The following is a 24824-nucleotide window of genomic DNA, read 5'->3' as shown; positions in this document are numbered from 1 at the left end:
GAAAATACCAACACGGGTCTTTCCGGAGTTCACAGGTTAGTTTACTGGGTGAGACCCCCAATCAGCAAATACACAAATAAATAATAAATCCTAATGTGCTGAATGCCTGCTCTGTGTCAGGCATGGTGCTATGCACATTGCAGCTATTAACCTCTTGAATCCACACAACTGAGCTGTCCAGTGGGTATTGTTATTCGCCATTTCACACATGAGGAAACGAAGGCACAGACAACCTTGGCAAGGTCATGGATTCCAAAGAGCCCCATATACGAGTGGAGGTGAACTGCATACAGATGAGGGGTTAGGGGGGTTAAAGGAGAGGGCAGGGCCAGGCTTGGCCAGAGGCAATCTGAGTTTGGATGGGTTCTGTGCAGGCCCACTCTTCTGCTCTCCCTGTACCCTTATAGACCTGACCATAGAGGGGAGTTAGGAGCAGCATTCAGATGCTGAGACACTTGGTCTTGCCCTCATTCATACTTTGCAGCCAGATTTAAAGAACTGGTTGCTGTGTGCCACACGTCTGTCTAGGCTCTGGAATAGAGTGCTGGCCAAGATGTAAAGTATGCCTGACCTCACAGAGCTGACAATTTGTTGTGAGAAGTTGAGCTAGTGATTACAATTGCAATGAGAAGGAAAAATACAGGCAACTGCAGGCACATATAATGTATCACGTCATCCTTGGGCTCGGGTGGGCAGTGGTTAAGGAAGATTTCCTGGAGGAGGAGAGCGTGTTTTCACTTTGATCTGACGTATGAGGAGGAATTCAGTAGGCTGGGGGAGTGGGGCTGGGTAGGGTCAGAGAGGCAGTTTACTCCAAGCAGCAGGATAAACACAAGCAAATGTTCAGGTGAGAAAAAAGGAATAGAATAGCTCAGGGCCCTGGAACAGAGGGCAGGAGACTGGGGTCTAGAGAGGCTGGCCTGGAGGGCCTGGTGATCCAGGTAAAGGGTGTGGCCTGACCCTCTGAGTCACGGGAGGTGGTAAAGCACTGCTGTTCCATGTTGTTTCTCTGGGCTTTAGTAGTGCAGTGTCCTACAGCCACATTGTTTAATTTTTTAAAGTCTAATCTATTAATGTTTCCTCCTGGGTAAATTTAGAACTTCAATCAGTAGGTTGCAAGAGTTTAGCTCCACCGCCAATGTGGTGAATGAAAGCTGTTTTCACATTTCTCTTTGGAGGGTCATTGGAAACATCTTTTCATCTCTTGGTCATTGCAGTACTGCCACATGGGCTTCTGCCTGAGGAGAATAGACCAGGCCTAGGGAACCACCACTCAAGATGAACAGGTGAGAGAGAAGCTCTGATCCATTCTTATCCTGGGGGCAGGTGTGGACAGGGCACTGAAACTATGACATGTGTCAGTCTGGGGAAGAAGGAAGCAGAGCGTCAGCATAATGACAATCTTCTGTTTTTATTGGTTATGAATATTCATGAGATACAGAGCTGATTTTCACCCGTCGAGCCCAAGATGTGAAGGCCAGATCCATACTGGCAGCATGTCCATTACCACAAATTGCATTTGTACCCCGTGTCCCCCACCCAATTTTGCCCACCCTCCTGCCCCTGTCCCCTTTCCCCCACTCCACTTTGTATCTCTAGGTATGCACTCTCCCTCTGCAAGTCCAACACAACACTGTGGTCTTTCCTTCCTTCCTTCTTTCTCTCTTACCTCCCACTTAAGAGTGAGCACATGCAGTATTTATCCCTCTGTGCTTTGCTTATTTCACTCAACATAAGTTTCGTCGGCCTCATCCATGTTGTTGCAAATGGGAGAATTTCCTTCTTTTTTATGGAAGAGTAGTATTCCATGGTGTATATATAACAAAGTTTCTTTATCCAGTCATCCATCGACGGACATTTCAGTTGGTTTCATATCTTGTCTATCGTAAACAGTGCTGCCATGAGCATGGGAGTGCAGGTATCCCTTCGACATTATGATTTCCATTCCTCTGGGTACATACCCAGAAGTGGGATTGCTGGATTGTATGGAAGATTGATCTGTAGTTGTTTGAGAAACCTCCATACTGTTTTCCATAGTGGTTCTACTAATTTACAGCCCCACAAGCAGCGCAGGAGCGTTCCCTTCTCTCCACACCCTTGCCAGCATTTGGTTCAAGTGAAACAGGTGGAAAATAATCTCTTTGGGTTTCAACCTTCACCTGGTTTTATTTTTAATGATATAGGGAGCATTGTCAGAATTCATGTACTGGTCAGGAATATAATTAGGATGGACATTATACCAATCTTATGTATGCTTATATTTCTTATCGGTGGGCTCTTTGTGAGTGTTCACCTCGAAACTTGGAATTTTTGAAGCCCGAGGCCAAGTGGAGTTATTGTTGACTAGAAGGTTGGTGTGGCCCCACGGATGCAGTTCAGAGAAGAGAAAGCCATGTTTTTAAAATCAATAGTAGAAAAGTTTCTCACACATATCTAGATGCCCGAGATTACATTTTTACCATTACTGTGACTACTTAAAATTTTGCTTTTTTTTTTCACTCTCCCATGTTGCTGGTGGCACTGGAAAATGGTACAGACTCTTAGGAAACCTGTTTGGCAGTTTTTCAAAATTTTAAATTAAATAAGTGTATAAAATTTTTATATTCTTAAAAGTATGATTATCACTTTAAAAACCAATAGTTTCTTAAGCTATTGTGATGTATGAATATTTGAAGGCTGTCCTAATTTCGTCTGATTGCGTTACACTATAAACAAATACAAAATCAAAACACCTGAAGCCTCAACCCCACAAGGCAGCTCTTGTGGATTTGCAGGTATGTGTGGACACTTGGGCCACTGAGGATCGGTCCACTAGAAACTAGCTTGTGTTATTTCTCTGCACTGCAACTCAGGTTTCGTCTGGTGAGTCTTAAGATGTCGGGAGAGAGTCCACCTTGAGCAACACGCGGTTCGTGACATTGGGCTCGTGTCTTAGGTTCTTGGGACCTCCTTTTCACTAATACATCCTTGTCAGGGCCTCAGCCTTTCTAGACACAATTGAGATATTGGGATTAAGACAGGACCCAAACTGGGAATGTTTCTAAACTCTTTCCCTGTCCTGTAGACCTTCGGGGGCCGAGGTGCGCCGACCGGACCCGCGTGTGTGAGGAGCGCTCTGCGGGAGGCAGCCCTGCAGACAGGCCGGAGCTCCGTCGCCTCCGCCCGTCGCCTCCGCGCTCGCCTCTGCTGACCCTTCCAGGGAGGGCGGTGCGAGGCTGCCTGCCGCTGGGCTTAGTGTATGTCCCCGGAAGGTGCGTTTCTTCTCTGTGCTCTGGGTGCATCGCCCTCGGTTGCCTGCGATTGTTGTTCCGGAGTGAATTTTGTAAAAAATCTTCTCCTCAAGAGGACTTGTATCTGTTCTGCATTTTCATACGACTCCGTAGAACAGGCTCTTAAAGAAAGGGTAAAATGAGCGGGAGTTTACTTCGTATCTATTACTTGCTGGAAAAAAAGTATAAAAGAAAACCTTTGATCGGGTTGAAGATGCACGTGAGAAATAAGAAATGTATAGATAGGTTTGCCGAAGGGATTGGCTTTGCGGTTTGAAAAGTGAACAGGTTTGAGCAGAGTTTAATTTCTGTACAAACTTAGTACAGGTTCTAAAGCCTTTCGTGTTTATGAGATATTTACGAGTCTTCGCAGCATGTGAAGTTACCCTATTCTCATGTTTTCCACTGAGTAGTTTTATGTTGCTGGGAGGAAAGGTGGGAAGGGATGGAGAGGCCAGGAGTTATATGTATTGATTCACTGTAGGACGTCGTTCAAAGTTAAACGCGTTCTTCTGCCAAAGAGTCCCTTTATCCTAAAATTTGCGTCATCATTCATTGTTTCGTGAGTGTGTAGAAAAGAATTTTAAGCCATTTTAAACAATTTCGAGTCCTCTTTGTCAGATGCCGTCGAAGGATTGCACATGTACTGCTGTTATTTTCCTCCAAATTACCTGATAAAAAATTGCTTTTCACAGTGAAACAGTATGTGCTTATATTTTTGGAAAATCCTCAAAGAAGGTTTATGATTTGGTGGTGGTCGTTGAGGGACTAGTTCCTATGTTCAACTAGTGTGTTGGTATCTAAAACATCATTTCTGTGTGTACCCATCGTGTAAGTAAATTCGGTATATTCCTTCCAGATGTGAAAACTTTCCAGCAGACATAAAACTGAATAGGAAGCAAAAGTTTTACCAGGAACTCTTACTTACCTTTTCCTTTACTATCAAGTTATATATGCCCGGGAGGCCCCTGCTGCCTGCAGTCAGTGTTCACTGCTTATGACGTTGTGTCTTTAACAGATGGGAACATCTTGCTGAGTCTGTGAGAAATCCGCTTTGAAAAAAGTTATATTTTGTAATTGTATGTTGTCCTGTGAGGGAAATATAATTATTTTAAAATTTTTATATCTTCTCCACATTTGGGAAAGTTTAGGCCTACCACTATTTTTAATACATTTTAAACTTCACCTGTGAGTTTAAATATTTTTAAATTTGGTGTTTGTATCTAAACTTCATATTTTATTTTACATATATTTGTGTACTTTAAAGGCCTAAAACACAGAATTATGCGTTTTAAGATGTTTGATCTGGAACCTACGTCGGACACACCTTTTTATGATTACAGATACTTAAAACTTCTCTAGTGGTTTGTTCAGGGTTATTGGGAAAAAAGACACCCGGAAAAGTAGCCTAAGTGTTTTTGTGATTTCAAATTAAATATTTGGTTGTAGTTTTGGACAATCTTTTTTCTTTTTTTTTTTCCGTGGGATTCTAGTCTAGACATATGTTCCTCTTCTAATATAGCAAGTGTTTATTGACCTCCTCTGTGCCAGGCACCAGCAATCCAAGGATAAGACACAATCTCGTCACTCAAGGAGCTCCCGGTTTGAATGAGTGACTTTGGGCCTTTTTGCAGCCTCCTCTTTTGTTCACACACTTGCTCAGTAAAGAGTTTCATCACTTGCTTCTTGATCCTGTGAGAGCATATTTAGTTTGACAGTGCCTCCCCGGGACTCAGCAATATTCCGTGATACTCCCCTCCTTACCAAATCTAGACCTACTCAAAGACTTGTCTAAAGCAGATTTGGATTTTCTAGTAATCATTTTTAATCCTCCAAGAAAAATTTTTTTGGTTGTCTTTATTTTTAAAGTTGTTACATTCTAATTAACTTAACTGAGATTCAAGTCTTGGTGTTTTGTAAAGCTACCTCGCAGAATACGAGGATACTTCCAAAAGTTTGTGGAAAAATAGAATTAAAAGATACGTGAATCTTTCCATGAACATTTTGAAGTACCCATGTAGCTATGGTTCGGTTTTTATTTTTAGTGTTAAATGAAAGTAGAAGCCAAAATTTGGCCAGAATTTCTTCACATTAGGGGAAAAACTTCAGAAGGACTTGATCTCATTTTCAAATGCTGATTGTAAATCCACAACATATTCCTGGTTATTTTTCCTTTTTACCCTATCAAATTGCCGATCAGCTATGAACACTTTCAGTGACACGTTGAATTGCATCATGTTTTTTTCTTTTTTAGTTGGGCATATCATTGATGCAGTATTTTCGAAGAGCCTTTAGGATGTCTAAATAAATTTATGCTATTATTTAAAGTAAAATAAAAATACTGATGTATTATTCGGATAGTGCGTAATCCTCCAGTATATTTTCTTGCATAAAGTTTTACTTAGAACTGAAAACCAAAGACTTCTACCACTTTATCTCCTGTGGAGACTCTGCTACCACATTCTCATTGCTTATCATATTGCTTTTGACTGATTATTTAAATTGAAGCTGGTTTGTATGGGTGTCATGGAACATCCAGTAAAAGCTTTTTAGTTAGATCAGTGATTGTGAAAGAAGTTTGTATGGGCATTTTGAAATTACCTGGGGAACTTTGTTCAAGGTATAAATGATCAGTGATTTTGAAAGAAGTTTGTATGGGCGTTTGGAATATAGCAGAAATAACCTGGGGAACTTTGTTCAAAGTATAAATGCTGAGTTTATTTTGGAGGAAGTGAAATGGGATGAGTAGAATCTGATGTATTTGGGAGGAATTTAGTATAGAAAACCACTGCCGAGTGATTAAGATGGTGCCAGCTCTTTTCTCAATCATAGACTTGATCCAAGTATTTAAAAACTGAGCTTTACCAGTTGATGATAATTAATACATGTCTATTGTATAATACGTATTTGATAACATGAAACTTAGTGTTTAGGATTTGCTTTTTTTTCTGATTGTAAAAATAAGGCATTCTTGTGGAAAACTTGTGAAATAAAAAAATATAAAAGAAAAAAGTCTTCTATAATTCCACACTCCAGAGAAAACCCTTGTTGAAATTTTGACATATTTTTGTGTTTATTTCATATCATTAAGATATTCTTTATGTAGCTTTATGGGTTAATTTTTCATGTAGTAGTATATCCTGAACATCTGTCCTTGTTGTTGAAATGTCTTCAGAAGTATCTCAAAAGATGTTCGCTATAGAATAGACTAGTTTTCTTAAAGTTTTTTTTTTTTTTTTTAGCATGTTGCCCATAAGCTGAGCTTGACTATTATGAGTTGTAGACTTTTAGCACTGTATAAAATTCCATGGCAGAATATGATTGTGTTTATATTTTTGGCCCACTAATAGCTTTATGAATATCTTGGGATATTTGTTCTTGCTTTGCTTTTTAAGCCATTTTTCACTTAACCTTGGGCTTGACCTGTCGAATGTCTGAAATTTGTGGAACTGCTGTGATCATTTAGGGTATATCTCCCTTTCCTTTCTTGTGGATCATATCCTCTTTAAGATTTAGTTAGGCTAACAGATTAAGCAATAGGAAAATTTCCTTTGTGTCCTTTTGAAGGTTAAAAAAAAGAAGAATGGTTTTGAAGAATGAAATAGATTAATAAGGGCCGGCCCGTGGCTCACTCAGGAGAGTGCGGTGCTGATAACACCAAGGCCACTGGTTCGGATCCTATATAGGGATGGACGGTTCACTCACTGGCTGAGCATGGTGCTGACAACACCAAGCTAAGGGTTAAGATCCCCTTACCGGTCATCTTAAAAAAAAAAAAAAAAAAAGAAAGAAAGAAAGAAAGAAAAATGAAATAGATTAATAAAATAACATTAAAGCCCCACTTTTTAAATGACAGCTTTATTGAGATATAATTCACATACCATACAGTTCGCCTATTTTAAATGTATAATTCCGTGGTTTTTATTATATCCATAGAGTTGTGTAACCATCAGCTTTAGTGTATTTTCAACACAACCCCAATCTTGATTCTAGTTGCAGACACTCCCCCTTTCCCTTCATCTCCTTCCCCCTCTCCACCCCGACATCCCCCTAGCCATTGGCAAATACTAACCTACTTTCTTCTGTACAGATTTTTCCATTATGGGCATTTCATATAAATGAAATCATACAATATATGGTCTTGTATGACTGGTTTATTTTAATGTTTTTAAGGTGCATCCATGTTGTAGTATGTATCAGAACTTCATTCCTTTTATGGCTGAATAACATTCCATTGTATGGACATACCGCTTTTTTTTTAATCCATTCATCAGTGGATGACATTTCAGTTGTTTTGCCTTTTTGACTTTTGTGAATGATGCTGCCATCAACTTTTGTGTACAGGTTTTTGTTCCCTTGGGTATATGGCTAGGAGTGAAATTGCTGGGTCATATGGTAACTTGATGTTAACCTTTTGAGGAACAGCCAGACTTTTTAAAGCCTCTCTACTGATTGTTTAATTCTGACCCAGCAGTCTAAAGGTTTTGCAGTTTGAAGGAAGTACTAGTTGCTTCTGACATCCTCGACTTGCACAAAAAGTGTTTTATGTAGATCCAGAGCCAGACCTCTTAGAAAAGAGCAGGTTTAGGAGTAGAGGAGATCACCTGAGGCATACTTTATCTCTTTTCTTGATTCTTCCGGCTGAGAGGGTAGAGGAGGCAGGCATAAAGGTGGTGGCATATTATTTAACTGATTTGGAGAATGTTTTTTCATCAATTAGTAATTAGTTCCATCAAGTGAGGGAAACAGTTTGAAGTAGCCCAGAGGTGTTATGTTTGGGGGTGGTAGGTTGACTGGTGCTGGGGATCTGAACCCTTGGCCTTAGGGTTGTGGACACTGTGCTCTAAACAACTGAGTAATCCCACAAAGGGCTGTTTTTATTTTGCTTTCTGAATGCAGAAATAGACTTTTTTTGGTAAATGTCTAAATCCAAGATAAGAGTCATTGGGATTTAGACATCTATTTAAATTTGAGTGTAGAGACAGGGCTACATTAAGATTTAGGATTAGTGAGTAAGAGAGTAAATTATATCTATTAGGTTTTTTCCTCTCATATCTTATTCTCCACATTTATCATTTAACAGTATGCATTCTAATGGCATGCATTCTCAAACAATTCTAACAGACGTAGAATAATATAGGAATGTCAAGATATTTAGAAATATTGACCAAAATCGCACTATTTCTGAAACCAAGGTTATCCTGGAAGTCTTGGGATGTAGGGGGGCAAAGGGAAGAATGGTTCATTAATGTCAGTAGGCTTAATGGTGTGGTAGTGGTGGAAGGACTCCCAGTGAGTCTTCTAGGATTTAGTTTTGATTGGATACAAACTTATACCCTCAGTCTGCGACCACTCCTTCTCGGGAAGCTGTAAATAGGCATTTCAAGGCTTATTCTTCCCAGAAAAAGAGGATCAGTGATGGTAGGAAGGGGAAAGAGATCAAGGTCACAACTCTACTTTCTCCCTACACAACACCACCTTACTTCCAAGATTGAATCAGGTCACCTCTGAAGTTGTGGTTATTGTAGATAAAATGTAATTTTTTAAACCATGTTCTCTAAAATAACAATCTATAACAGAAATTTTCCATATGATTGACAAGGTGAAAATATTATAATGGAGACAGAGTTCGTTCTTTAAATAGAAGTAGAAGACTAAAGTATAGAAACTTATTCTGAAGTTAAATAAGTATAAATAACAAGTAGTAAGTATAAATAAGCAGTAGGCAATTTTTTCCTGGTTTGATAGAGGTAGTGAATCCTTGGTCTAGATGTGTACTTGTCAGGCAATAGAAAATAGGTCAGTGGTAGTTGTCCTTTATTCTGCCTCTGCACTTATGTGTGTAGCACAGTGATTAACGAGGGTGTGCATAACCTTCCTGAAAATCACTGGCCTCAACCCACCCACTCCCTTCCCAAATTTACCTGCATCTGTGCAAGGACAGGTAGAAGTGTGTATGTTACATGCACAACATGGAGGGAATGTTGCCTTTGGTTCTTGATGCATGCCCACACTATGTAATTTGGTGTTTTTGACACATCTTGTTCACAGATTGTTTTACCATAAAGGAATTTCATTTCAAGAATGTTAATCAGAATTTCTCTGAGCAGCAGAAGTTCCCACCTGGTCAGTTTACAGGGTGACCCAAACACTTTCTTGCTTTGAGTATTTAAGTAATTTTAAACTTCCCCCCAATCTTACCTCCTATTTTCAAGATTTAGAGAAATCAAAAGTTAATACTTTTTATAATAAAGAAGTTTAAAAGTGTCTGATATTGCATAGCTTTGTCTAATGTTACATATCTAGCAGTTATAATAGCTCATTAAAATTTTATCAATATTAAATTGAGAAGGTATTTCAATAGGTGCTTGTAGGTTTTGTCTGTGTTGTGTATTTATCAAATAATTGAGCCAAAGTAGTGACAGAAAAGGAGCAGACTTCTTAGTGAGGAATTTGCAAATGTCAGTGAGAAACACTAGATTAAATTAGAGTTTATGACAGGAAGGAATAGATATTATGAATTTTAGACCCAAACTTCAATAGTTATGTGAATCCTGAATGATATCAGGTATTTACTCAATTAAGTGCTTACTCAGGAAACATCCGTAAGTATTGCTACAGTGAGAGTTCATGTTGTATAATGGGTTAAGGATACGGGTTCTGTGTGTGTTTTAATTTCAGCTCTGCCCGTTTCTTTTGCATATTGGGGATCATAGTAAGTGCCTACTTCATAATGTTTCTGTAAGGATTAAAAAGGTAAATTATTTCAAGTAATTCTTGGCACATAAAAGCTCAGAAAATGTTAGCTGTCATTATTGCTTAGTGCAAACCTGAGCTACGAAGTAGGTAATAGAGGGCTCTTTATGCTGCTGAGCACTGGACCTTCCCCATACTAATCTTTGAGAAGGCTCTTTTTTGCAGAGCCTTTGTGTTTATTGTATACAACCACCATTTTCATTCATATGTAAGTACATAAGAAAATTTTGTTCCTGTTCCCATTATCCAGAGTTTATTGTCTGGTTTGACATACCACTGTTGGTGCTGACAGGGAGAGGTTTCTAGGCACAACAACATGATGAAAAGTGATTTTAGGAGATGTGTTGCATGCTTTCTTTGGCTAGGGACTTGGCTAGGGACTAGGGGAAGTGGATCTCAAACTTTGAGTCTTGGGACCCCTTTACAATCAACTTCCCCATACTTTTCAAAAAGAATAGAGGGCAATTCTTGTGTTCAATATATTTAACCACAATAAAAAAAATTATTAAAGAATTGAGGTCAGAGCTTTTATTTACGTGAGTTTATCTATGCTGTTAAAAATTAAAACTGAGAACTTAAACATATCGATTTAATTCATTTAAAGTAACATTACATTTTAGCATAAATTATGCTTTTATGAAAAATTAACTTTTCTAAAACAAAAAAGTTAGAAAAGTGCCATTGTTTTACATTTATGCAAATATTTTTTTTATTATTTTTCATAAAAGACAGCTGAATTCTTATCTCCACTTTGCTTCATCTGTTTTGATACCTTGTTTTGGTTGAAGTACATGAAGAAAGTCTGTTCATACAGATATATAGTTGAAAAAGGCAGGAGTATTTTAATAGGCTTTTTAGATGATTGTAGGTATTCTCTATTATACCAAAAAGAGGCAAATGGAATTTTTTTTGAGTTGGTTGCAATGTAGAATCTGAAGTGATACCAGAAATTTTTTTGTTCTTTCATTACAATCCATTGATCTTTCTTGTACTTTAAGTGGATTTTACATATGACTTTGTGGCATGCATCAGTCATTTGGAAAATACGGGCTTGGCTGAATTATGCAGATGTCCAAATGTTGATGCATCTTATTATACAATATATCCAAAAAATCATATTTGTTAATATTACAAGATCTCATCCGAAGAGTCATTAAGTATGGAGAAGATAATAGGTTCATGGCGCTAGATACAAGGTTTCAAAAATCTTAATTTCTTTTAAATGTTAAATTTTATCTTTGGCAGTAAATGCTATCAGTTGTTTTTATTGATATGACAGGCTTACTTTGTTCATTTTCCAGGGTATCTTTAAATTATCTAAGTCTGGATAACCATAGTTTGTCAGTTGTGGTTTTCAATAAAAAAGGTGTTCTGTGGGACAAAGTGGCCAGATCAGCTTGGAACTAAAACACTCACGTGAGTGCTTTTCCTTGAGACAACCATTGTACTTTGGTATGCAGCACAAGTGCTTTATGGGGACTTTCCACTTCATCGTATAGAGTATTAAAAAGATATGTATTCAAGGGTGGAGACTGAATAAAATTGATTTTCTCTCTTCATCAAGGACATTCTTAAGTGAAGCTGGCTTTTTTTTTTTGTTTCTCTGCAATGGTGTAATAGTGAACATTGTGTGACTACCCATACAGTTTGGTACCACTGACGATATGTGTTAAGGTACCACCACTTTTTTTTTTTTGACCGGTAAGGGGATCATAACCCTTGGCTCGGTGTCCTCCGCACTTCGCTCAGCCAGTGAGTGCACCAGCCATCCATATATAGGATCTAAACCCGGGGCCTCGGGGCTGCCAGCTCCACAATTGCCCGAGTGATCCACGGGGCCGGCCCAACATACCACTACTTTTGCTCACCATTGCTTTTGCACCATCAATGCAAATGTCAACACAGTAAAAAAAAAAGAAAAAAAAAATCTCATCCTTTAGGGTTAGGACATTCCTTCCTCTAATCCTGAAATGTTTAGCCTTCACCTGTTACATTTAAACTCTTTTCTCAATTGTACTGGTTGTTTACCAGTATACTTGGAATGATTATTTACTTATGGTGAATCACAGACCCTTTGAGAATTCAGGAAAACCATCGGCCTTTTCAGAAAAAATATTCATGTACATACACAAGTATTACAGATAATCTGAGATATTATATACATAGCTCCTCAAGGTGATCTATGGGCTCTGAATCTACATTAATTATTTCTATTAGGGAGACGTAAGATGTATTGAAAGTATGGCAGCTGCCGAATTCTTTCAGTGAAAATGAAAATTCAACATTTTAGCCAATTGTAAAAATTTTACTTTTCTTCTTGTTGCTTAAAGGCAGACTTTCATTCTAAATATGGGAAAATTGCCAGAAAAATTTTTTAGGAAATCTAGATTTAATTTAACTTTGCCATTAATGAGTATGTAACCTTGAGTGAATCTTGGGGGTGGGAGGGTAGAGGAAGTGGGAGTTAAAATATCAATCTTAATGAAGATTACTATGATTTCATGAGGCAGATGTGCATAGGTGTTGGAATAAGTTCTTTTTTCTTGTCATCCTTTCTGTTTAGAGAAGGTGGTTATAAATAAGAACTTGCTGGAGAAAGCAGATGGTTAGTGTATTATTCCGTTTCCATTGCTTATAACAAAATGCTTGTAACTGGGTAATCTATAAAGAAAACGAAATTTATTCCTTACAGTTTTTGAGGCTGGGAAGTCCATAGTCCGTTTGCTGGTGGCGACAGTGACCGAGAGGTCTTACATTGCAAGATGGTGGAAACAGAGAGAGCAGAGAGAGAGACAGACTGACTCTTCCCTTCCTTTAAAGCCCTCAGACCCACACCCCTGACCACCATTTTTAATCCATTCACTACTGCACGGTCCTACAATCCAATCACCCCTTCAAGGCTCCACCTTTCAATTACCATAATAGGATTTCTCACCTTCTTAACAGTCCCAGTGAGGGCTAAGTTTCTGATACATAAACCTTTGGGGAAACACTTCAAATTTCAGTGAGTTTTGGGGGACATAATTCAATCCACTACAGTTAGTGAAAGTTAAAATTTAGGATACACACACATACACACAGATACAGAAACATATCATATACCCTTTGAAATTTAAAAGACAAACCTGCATTGGAATAATTTTTAAACAAATACAAAATTTGAAGTATAATGGTTGAAGGCAGTTTTCTTTAATCATGAGAAGAATGGAATTCTTTGGGGAGAGGATAACATTTTCCTTAATTGTGGTTCAATGCTCAGTGTTCTCTGTCATCAAAACTGATCACAAGTGATCATCTGTTGATGCTCGTCTGTAATGAGCTTTCATGTATTTCGTCTTTGAAGGTCTCTTTTCATACAGATAGGTGCTGTCAGAGGCGAATATCAGTCCACAAGTAAATGACTGCAGTTGAGCATACTCATCACTTGGAGAGTATTTATAGAATTGTGCCTTATTTACCTTTTAGCATGTCCTTACATTGCAAATTACTCACTTTCAGTAGAGGGTTAGGTGGAAGCTCCTCAAGTGCACAGTTAATGGATTTGGTACGTGCACATCTCTTCTGACCTTGAATCAACGTCTGAAGAATGCTATAGTTTGAGCTTGAAAAACATATCTGCTGCAAATATGTGTGGGAATGAAGACCTTACTTGTTTTAACCTGTTGCAGCATGGGAAATGTATACAGCAGCTTGCTTGTGATTCGAACAGTATTAGTTGTCAAAATGACTTAGGGGCAATGTCAGTTTCACTTATAAGTTGCTTTTGCTTCCTTACAGTTTGTGGTTGAACTCATGAAGAAACGTCAGTTTCGCAACAAAATCTAATTTCTACCCTATTCTGTGTTTGGTAAAAGTGACTGAGGATGATTCTTCTCATTAAGAAAAATCTCAGTATCAGCCCTGAGCACATAAAAATCACAACAAACTTTTGCTGCGAAGCCACCGAACTGTGTGGTGGGGATGGTCAGCTTTTATTTTATGACAAATATTCACAAAACTGAAAATGGTTGCATTCATGAGAGCAAATGAAGCCCACCGTTGATACTACTGGTTCAGTGACACGTGATAGATTAAGATATTTTTCCACAGAGTAACTGCACCATAGACTTTAAACACCTTATACATTTTCACAAACTTTTAAAAATTTGTCAACTATATCTTTTTCTGCTCCATGTGTATTTTCTCCACCATCAGTTGTAACATGTCTTAGCAAATTCCACTTCACGTTGTACTGAGTTAGTTTTACTCAGCTTTGAAAATATTCTTCCCTGTAGTTCTACAAATACTATTCATAGAGGCTAATGTTCCATTTGCTTAAGATTCAGCATCGGCTCCTCTAATAAACAACCACCTAGAAGTATTGGTAATATGTGTCAACTTACCAAGAACCGAGGAAAACCATTCAGAATTATTTGTCTTATTTTTAATTGTTTATTAATTTTGTTCCCAACTATTCAAGCACCGTTCTTACAGAAAGGCTAATAGTCTTTAAAAAGTTTTTATTTTTATGAGGAAATTCTGCTGTGATGATATTCCATTTTAAATTAAAAAAAATTTTCCAACCATTGCATTCCTGTGAAGTAGAAATGTTGTGAAGAGTGCTTAGTCTGATAATGTCAATATATATTATATTCTTTTAGCACAGCTATAGTGTTGTTGCATAATAAACATAATGCTTAACCTCCAATTAAATAACAAAATAATCGGCATTCCATTTTGTCTTAAAAGCACAACATTCAAAGTTTGCGTTTCTTGCTTTGACATGAATATGCAGGGGTAATAAAAATAAAATGTTGCAGTACAGAAAAATGCATGACACTCAATATACTGTGAGAGTATAACTGCATCTTGGCAATTTGTAGTATGCTGAGAAGCAGTGTGAACATGTGCTCTGTGTCACAAGTACTCTACAGCCATGGTAGCATGAAAGTGCCCATTGATAACACAGAAATGAATGAGAATGCTTGTGTTCCAGTAGAACTCTTTATGGACACTAAAATTTGAATTGTATGTAACTTTTATGTGTTACAAGTATTGTTCTTCTTTTGTTTTGCTTTTTCCCAATCATGTGAAAAATGTAAAAATTATTCTTAAATCACAAGCAATGCAAAAACTGGCACTGGGCCACATTTGACCTTTAGGCCTTAGTTCACTGAATGGGGGTGTGGTTTTTCCACCTTTCTAATGTAAACAACATTGTGTAGAAAGATTACCGTACTAGGAGTCAGGAAACCTTGGCAATCCCACAGAGTTTTGTGACTAAGTCAGGTAAATTAATGGGGTTAGGACCCATGGTGCCTAGTCCTGGGCAAGGTATTCATTAAAATTCTTTAGATAATCATCTAAATTTCAAGCGTATACCCAATAATTCACATTTTTTGTACCTCACTGTTCTACTTCAGGAGCCTTTCCAATGCGGAAGAGCAAGCAACACAAATTTATCAAGGGGTTTGATCTTGAGCAGAAGGGAAGCACACAATATGAGCTCACTAGTCACCCTGGCTATTTTCCTGGAGGCATTTCTTAGTTTGTGGCATAAGGGAATAAATCCCAAAAAGAAACTGACAGTCTAACTGTGCTAAGGAGGGAAGGTGGAAGTCTGGGGCCGCTAAAGTGGTTTGAAACCAAAGTCCAGGAGAGGAGGGAACCACATAGAATCTAAACTTAAAATCTGCAGTCAGGTCTCTTTAAAGTCATTGACTGGCTTCAGACGTACACACGTGCAAGAGAAGATTCTAAGAAACTCAGTAGGAAACAGCTGGAAAGCTGAAGAACAGAGCAGACATTTCAGCATTGCCCTCGTACCAGAGAGTCTCAAGTTGAAGCTCAAACCCTATGAAGCTAGAGGGGCCTTATCACACCCTGAGTTTAGCTTCAAGACCTCATCATGGCCACTTCCTAAGATGGAGGGCAAAACTGAAATAGACCAGCCCTCAAGAAAATGCGGGCAAGTCATTTCTGTTCTGTTGCTGAAAGGAAGCAGCCCTCTTAGGAGGAAAATGTCATCTAGATCTTTATTAATTTTTTCATCCATAATCTAGTATTTCACGCAGCAAAATATTATGGGGCATGCTAACAGAACTGAACCGATCAGAAACCAAGAAGGAAAAAGAAAAAGAAAAAAAGAGTTTAGTAGGTATCTAGTGCTGAGGGAGGAAAAAATGGAGAGAAAATAAAGAAAAAACATGAGAGACCTGAGAGACAGTGGAAATGTCTAACTTGTATAATAGGAGTCCCAGAAAGACAGGAGATATACAATGGGATAGAAGAAATATTGACCCATAATTTTCCCAAACCGAGAAAGATATCAAAACACAGATTTAAAAAGCTTTGTGAAATCCAAGCAGGGTAAATACACAGGAAAATGTATTAAAACCCATTATAGACTTAACTGCTAAAAATCAAAGAGAAAGAGAAAATCTTAAAGGTGCCAGAAGAAAGAAGTCATTACCTTCAGGAAACAATAGTAAAAATAATGGCTGATCTCTCTCCTGAAACTGTGGAAGCCGGAAGACAATGCAATGACCTCTTTCAAGTGCTGAAAGGAAAAAAAAATAATGCTAACCTAGTATTCTTAATCCAGTGAACAAAGTCAACAAGAGTGAAAACAAAATAAAGACAGGCTGAAGCTGAGAAAATATATTGTGAATAGACTGGCTGTAGAAAATACTAAAGGAGGTTCTTCATGTTGAAAGAAAATGATGCCAGATAAAAGCAAAGCCCTACAGAAAGTATTGAATGACTGTAAGGATAAATGTGAATAAATATAAATTAATTCTGACTGTTTAAAATAGTATCTGTGGCTGGTGGGGTTTAAAATATGTGGAAAGAATATATGACAACTGTAGAGCAAAAGGCTGTGGAGTGGTAATAAGTCAAAAGTGCACTTGTAATCTCTAGTTTAACACTAAGTGAAAAATAAAAGAATATATAGCTAAAAAGCTAGGAGAGGAGAAAATGGGATAATAAAATATAATTGATTACCCCAAAGCAGTTCAACAAGAGAGAAATAAAGGAGTACAGAACAGATGGGACAAACAAAACAAATGACAGAATGGTAGACTTAAATGCAACTGCCAGTAAGTATAGTAAATGTAAAAGCGCAAACATTGAAATGAAGACAAAGCATAGAAGACCCAACCACATAACTGTTTACAGGGGACATATTTTAAATTGAAGGACACAGGTGAGTAAGTTAAAAAAAGGGGTGGGGGAGTATCATGCACATATTAAAAAAAATGAAACCTGGGTTGGCTATACTTACGCTGGAAAAAACAGTAAGGCAAGAAATATCACTAGAGATAAAGAAAGGTATTGTATGATGCTGAAAGGATAAATTCAACCAAAAGATAATGCTAATTTTTTTTTTTTATGTATCTAATAATACGGGTCTAAAACACAAAAAGGAACAAAAGACAGAACTACGAGATTAAAACTGACAAAACCACAACCGTAATAGATTAATGTACCTCTCTAAGTAACTAGTAGAACATGCAGGAAAAAAACAAGGATATAGATTTGAACAACACAGCCAGCCTGACCTGGGTAACACACACAGAACACTTCACCCAGCAACTTCAGGATATACATCCTTTGCAAGTATGCATGCAACAGCTACTAAAATATACCATATGCTGTACCATAGAGCAAATTTCAGTAATTTGAAAGAAATGAAATCACAGATAAATTGACGTCAGTGGTAATCAGCTAGAAATCAATAACATAACTGAAAAATCCTCAAGTAGGTGCAAATTAATATTCTTTTAAATATCTCATGCGTCGAAAAAGAAATAGCAACAAAAATTGTAAAACGTATTGAACTAAATAATAAAAATATGTCAAAACTTGTGCAGTTGCAGCTAAAAAGTAATGCTTAGGTTATATATAGCTTTAAATGTGTATATGAGTAAAAATAAAATGGAAAGTTCTATTTTAAGACAATAGAGGAATAAGCAAATTATAATAAAATAGAAAAAAATGAAATAAAGGCAAAATCAAATCAATGAAATAAAAAGTAGACGTATGATTTTTTAAAATGAAATAATTGCAAAGCTTAGTATAATTCATAACCTTCTAGAAAGACTGATTCAAAAACGTTCTAGAAAGACTGATTAAACAACAACAAAAATAGAAAACAATTTACCAATATCAGGAAAGATAAAGGAGACTAAAGAGATGGAACAAGTAAATGCAAAATGTAATCCTGGATTGATTTGTAGTCGAGGGAAGGAAAACGCTATAGAGGACATGATTAGGACAGTTCATAAAATTATAGTATATTCTTTAAGGATTTGTATTAATGTTAAATTCCCTGAATCTGGTAACTTATATTGTGGCTATGTTAGAGAAGGTTTGGGAAGTATATACTGATGTATTAAGGGGTAAAAGAGCATGATGCGTGCAAGCTCTTCTCAAGTGGTTCAGGGAAAAGTTCTGCATGTATGTTTTTTAAAGGACAATAAAATATTATAAGTGACTTAATGTTAATAAATTTGACAATTTAGTTGAAAAATTCATTTTGGCTAAACCGACACAAAAAATAGAAAATCTGAATAGTTGTATCTGTTAAATGGTTATATCTTTTTGTACTTGAAGTACTTCTTAATAGGAAAATTCGAGGCCTAGATGGTTTCACTGGTGACTGTAAACATTTAAAGACGTTATGCCAGTTTTATACAGTCTCTTAAGAAAATAGGAAAAAGGTAACACTTCCCAACTTGTTTTATGAAGCCAGCAAAACCCGTATACCAAAATCTGATGAATAAATAACAAGGAAAGGAAATCCCTGACCAATACCCCTCATGAATACAGCCACAAAAGTTCTGAGCAAAATATTAGCAAATTGAGTCCTGGTATATATGAGGGTACTTCAGAAAGCTCATGGGAAGATTTGTATTTTAATTCTATTTCCCTGCAAACTTATTGAAGTACCCTGGTATAAGAAAAATGGTAAGTCAAAACTGTTGGTGTTTATTCTAGGAATCCAAGGTTAGCCTAACACTCAGAAATCATTCAAGATAAATCATATAAACAGAATAAAGGGGGTGGGGGGAAACGTGATTATTTCAATAGATGAGAATTTGGTAAATTTAACACCACTTCATGATAAAAATTCTTCCAGAGGCCAGTTTTTCTCAAGATGATGAAATGTACAAAACTGTAGCTATCAAACTTAGTGGTGAAGTACTGAATGCCTTTTCCCCCCAATTCAGGAACACCAGTAGCACCACTTCCATTCATCATCATCCTGGAGGTCCTGGCCAATTTCAATGAAGTAGAAAAATAAAAGTTAAAAGTATTAGAAAAAAAAAAACAAACTGTTTTTGAAGATGATATGATTGTACACTTGGAAAATCCAAAGAAATCTACAAGCTATTACAATAGGGTAAAAAGTCAGTATACAAAAATCAGTTATACTTCTGTATACAGTTGACCCTTGCACAACATGGGTTTGAAGTGCCTGAGTCCATTCATACTTTTTTTTTCCAATAAATATATCCGGGTTTGTGACAGTTTTTAAAAACTCACAAACTGCATATTCAGAAATATCAAAAAAATTAAGAAAAAGTTAGCTATGTCATGACTGCATAGAATGTATGTAGATAATTCTATTTTAACATTTACTACCATAAAATTTATACAAATCTATTATAAAAAGTTAAAAATTTTCAAAACTTACACATTTATAAACTGTACCTGGTGCCATTCTGAATCCAGAGAAATGTAAACAAACAAAGATTCAGTAATAAATCATAACTGCATAAAGTGAACTGTAGTACATACTGTGCTACTGTAATAATTTTGTAGCCTATTATGGTGTGATGACGTGGTGCTGAGCTCAAGTGTTGCAGAGCTCAAGTGTTGCCATGTGCTTTTCATCTCTGAGTGAGCAGTTCATCTCACCAGTAAATTGCCTGTCTTAGTAAAAAGTAATCTCTTGCAGTTTTCTCTTCCCTATGATTTTCTCTTAATAATGTTTTCTTTTCTCTAGCTTACTTTATTAAAAGAATACAGTATTAAAAAGAGAAAAAATAATACAGTATATAATACAAAATATAGAATGCAAAATATGTGTTAACCAACTATGTATTGGTAAAGCTTCCAGTTAGCAGTAGGCTGTGAGTAGTTAAGTTTTTTTTTGGGGGGGGGGTCAAAAGATCTATGTGGGTTTTTGACTATGTGGGGATGGGATTGGTGACCCTAACCCCTGAGTTGTTCACGAGTCTACTGTAATAACATCAAACAATTGGAAAGTGAAAGAAGAAAACATTTACAGTAGCAGCCCTTCCCCATCAATTTAATAAAAAAGGGGCAAGATCGCCCCACTAAAAACTACAAAACATTGCTGGGAGAAATAAATGACAGCTTAAATAAAAGGAAGGTTATCATGTTCATGGATTTGGAAGACTTAAAATTGTTAAAATGTCAATTATTCCTTGACTTACCTATTCATTCCCAATTAAAACCCCCACAAGTCTTGGGGGCAGGAAAGGAGATAGACACATGCTAGTTTTAAAATATACTCGAAAATGCTGAAGGGCCTAGATTACCCAAGAGAATTTTAAAGATAAAAATTAAAATGTTTATATTACCAGAAATTGACTCTTTATAAAAAGCTACAGTAACTAAGACAGTGGTACTGATGTAAACATAGACAAACAGAGCAGTGGACTGTGTGGTGTTCAGAAACAGACCCTTTCAAGTAGGGTCACCTGATTTTTCTACAAAGCTAATGCTGCAGCTCACTGTGGGAAAGGGTGATAAATGGTGCTGAATCAATTGGATATCTGTGTGAATAAAAATGAACCTGAACCTTAACTTCAAACCATACACAAAATTTATTTGTGGTGGATTATAGAATGAAATGGGCTAAAATAATAAAGTATCTAGAAGGAAAGAAGAAAATTTCCTTAGAAAAGGCAAAGATTTCTTGAACAAGATGCAAAAAGCACTAACCAAAAAAGAAAATATTCATTAATTTAATACCGTTTTAAATTTATATTCATTAAAGAACTTCTGTTCATCAATAACAGCACTAAGAGATGGAAAACACAATCCAGTTTTAATAAGAATGAACAAAAAATTTAAATGAACTTTTTCAAAAAAGCATATCCAAATGGCCTTAATATTAAGCATATCAGAAGGTACTCAGCGACCTTAGTTATCAGAAGAATGCAAATTAAAATGACACCCAGCAAAATAGCAAATTAAAGATACCGATAATACGCAGTGTTGGCCAAGATGTGTAGCAACAGTGTTGGTGGGATTTTAAATTGTTGGAACCACTTTGGGAAACTTTTTGGTGGTGTCTACTACTTAAATAAGCCTTCTCTGTGATCCAGCAATTGTACTCGTTTTATATACATATTCGAGAAATGTGCATGAATATTCATAATATTCGTAATAGCCTCCAACTGGAAATGACCCAAATGGAATAGATAAATATATTATGGTATATTCCTAAATTGGAATACTTCAAATGATTGCTAAACACAATTACACGATGGATCTCAGGTATAACAATAACAATAATAATAATAATAATAATAATAATAATAATGAGCAAAAGAGTATATACTGTATGTTTCTATTTATCTAAAGTTCAAAAACAGTTCCAATTAATCTGTAGTGGAAGAAATAAGAGAACTGTATATCGTTGGTCATTACTATCATTGGTTAGGGCCCTTCCTTCAGGGTGTCGCAGGAAGCATTCTGTCTTGATCTGGATGGTGGTTTCTCAAGTATAAACATAGCTAAAAAATCATTGACTTATACATGTTGAGTTAGTATATGTTGCTGTGTGTATGTAATATCTCAAAATATTTTCTGAACAGTGATATTTGGTACAGTGGGGTTGGCTTGGAATTATTACATTCTGAAATTTATATTTCAGGATATTTTTAATCCAAAAATTTTATGTGGTGAAGTGCACAGTGTGGCCTTTGAGTTCAAAGACTTTGGTTCTAAATCTTTCTCTGCTGCTTTTCATTCCCTCCAGTCTTATAAAACCTGGGCCCTGTGATCTTGTGCAAATTATTGAATCTCTTTCAATCATTGTAAGGTGGAGATGAAAACTTCCCTTTCTAATCCTGGGATATCAAAAGGATTTAATGAAATCATTGATGTGAAAGTGCTTTGCACCTAATGAAGAATGCAGATTTATATTATTTTCATAATTCAATGTGGCATTAAGTCTAGGTTCATATATCCAAATACTGGTATCCCCCATCGAAATTGTAACAGCAACCTAGTTGCCCTATGTTACAGGTCACCCTGTTTTCTTTCTTTATTCAGATGACTGTGAGAAATTTGAAGTGCTCTTAGAAATCTGGGAGTACATAAGGGAATAGGAAGATAGCTAGGATTGCTTTGAGACACCTACGTTATTATCCCAGACACTGGCTGATTCATTTCTAACATTTGGTTACTTGTCAAAGGTTTAACCTTTGGAAGAACCTTTAGCTTCTTTTATTGCATTTCATCAACCCTTATGATGTAATTGATTATGAAATGCACTTTTATTGTATGTGCAAACCAGAGAGAAAAAGCCACTGCCAATTATATTTGTAAGAAGCTATTAATTGCAAGATATCTCACAACTTGACAGAACTTAATTAGGGGAAAATGTGCATCTTAGAATCAGTGAAATAGTAGAAGTTTTTATGCAGTGCGTTTTTGGTTTATTGGGAAATTTTTAGTTTGTGTGGATTAGCATGACTTTTAAATTAAAGCATTTTATAGCTCTGTAAAAATGTTAGTCATAGTTACACAATTACTCACTCGGGAGGTCAAAATTAAACACATAATTTACAGAGAAAATAAAATATGAGGTAACGTATTCATCGCTGTAATTTGGACACTTTAAATTCACACATTGAAGTGACCCACACTGTTTTTTTACTTACTTAGTAATAATTACTATCAAGTTACAACTAAATTTTGGTAACCTAGTGTTTTATTACTACACAGTCACAACATAAATTGTGAAATATTTTATAAGAGCCTAAAGTCTTGTCCATTACTTTTATCTCTGAACAGCTAGTACACGGTAGGCTCTCAAATATTTCTTGACTGAGTTAATAAAATGTTTCTGAATAATCACTTTTAGCTTTGTATTTGTCCTCTGAAAGCAACCAAAGATTTTTAATTCTTCAAGGTCAATACTCTTTTCCCCTTAAACCTAAATTTTCCGCATTGAAAACTAATGCGAAGATTAAGACCTGTTCCTGCATCTGAGCTAGTATTCCAGATACTTAATGCAAGATATAAGGCAGGGTGTCCTTTTTGGTCTTAGAAAAATCCAAATGTGCGTAAGAAGTAGGTGATTAATGCTTGAGAGCTAGTAACGTAGAAGCTATGCTAAGTTCCCCATAATAAAGGCAGTTCTACTGATCATTGTTTTTGATTTCAGGGATAGTCTTATAAACCAGGATATTTGCTAAAGGACATTGTCTCTGTCTTCTCTTTTATATGTAATGGGATTAATGGAATATATAGCTTTTGAATGTGGGGGACTGAATTTTTTTTTTTAAGCCTGTCTCATTTACCTGACAAAGGAATCATAGCAATGTTTAGTGAGAAATGCATGGACTAAACTGTAAGTGGGAAACAGTAGGGGTATATAGAAGTATAGTTTTTTTCTTGTTTGTTTGTTTGTTTTAAAATACCTTTTCAATTGAATGAGAGCTTAGCAGTATATTTAAAAATAAAGGGAAAGAGCCAGTAGAGATGATGAGAGGAAATGATTATATGTTCAGTTCAATAGGGCAAATAAGGGACTTGCCTCTCCCCATGTACTATTCCACTCCCGTCCATTTCTAAAGTTACTGAAAGCCACATTATGTTATGGATTTTATTGCTCATTTACGTGAAAAATGATTTATCTAAATAGCCTTTAGAGGTCATAATATAATGCCCTATTTTGAATACTGTGATAAATTAGAGTTTAATAAATAGCTCACACCATTTTTATATTTGATCAGAAAGTATCTCAAATTCTTGGGACTGCTGATGATATTCCAAGGAAATGTGCGAAACTAAATCACCTACTGGCAGCTACTTTTTCATCTCCCTTTCTTCATAGCTGCTGGTTCTTAGTAATGCTATCCTGGCCTCGTATGAGTTGCAAACTTGTTTTGATGAGAAAGTTGGCCAGACATTCAGGGGTGCTGTCCCCGAAAACTTTTAACTCTCATGGCCTGCTGGACCTCAGGTTGGCCACTGGAGAGCAAAGAAGAGAACTGTATTTCATTGGCAGCAGACGAGGAGCGTCATCAGGAACCAGCAACAGTGGAGACAGGAGCCCAAGGCCATAGAATAAGTTCACTGTGAGCCATAGGATCCAACAGGGTAGTTTGCTGCCTGTGTGACTTTTCTGGTCTTAATAATGTGGGCATGATGCTTTCCTATGGGTTGTTCTTTTATGGGTAAATTTTAGAGAACTGATGATTTTATTCACTGTTTATCAGTACGAGGATGTCGTCCAGGAAAGATTGTACAGACGACTGAAGCGGAAGTTCGGGGCTTATGTATCAAGTCTCGGGAGGTCTTTCTCAGCCAGCCTGTTCTTTTGGAATCGGAAGCACCAGCGATAATCTGTGGTACGTAAATGGATAAAGCTGGAAACAACTCTCTGAATCATGTTTTCCCTTCCATATTTACCTTGAGGATAATTTAGGTAAAATGTTTTAATTTTTTTTAAAAGACAGATTGATAGGTTTTATTAAATAAAATATAAAAATGTAAACTTTCATAAAAAAAGATAAAATATTTGGTACATATACAACAGAAAAAAAGATT

The 24824-nt window shown here is 36.5% G+C and overlaps 1 pseudogene; it reads left to right on the top strand.

The window, feature by feature from the left end:
* Positions 1–24824, top strand: part of LOC134368509 (serine/threonine-protein phosphatase PP1-beta catalytic subunit-like) — a 39483-nt pseudogene that overhangs the window by 159 nt on the left and 14500 nt on the right.

This window comes from Cynocephalus volans, chromosome X (assembly GCF_027409185.1).
Source record: "Cynocephalus volans isolate mCynVol1 chromosome X, mCynVol1.pri, whole genome shotgun sequence".
Lineage (NCBI taxonomy): Eukaryota > Metazoa > Chordata > Mammalia > Dermoptera > Cynocephalidae > Cynocephalus > Cynocephalus volans.
This window is presented reverse-complemented; position numbering and strand designations above follow the sequence as displayed.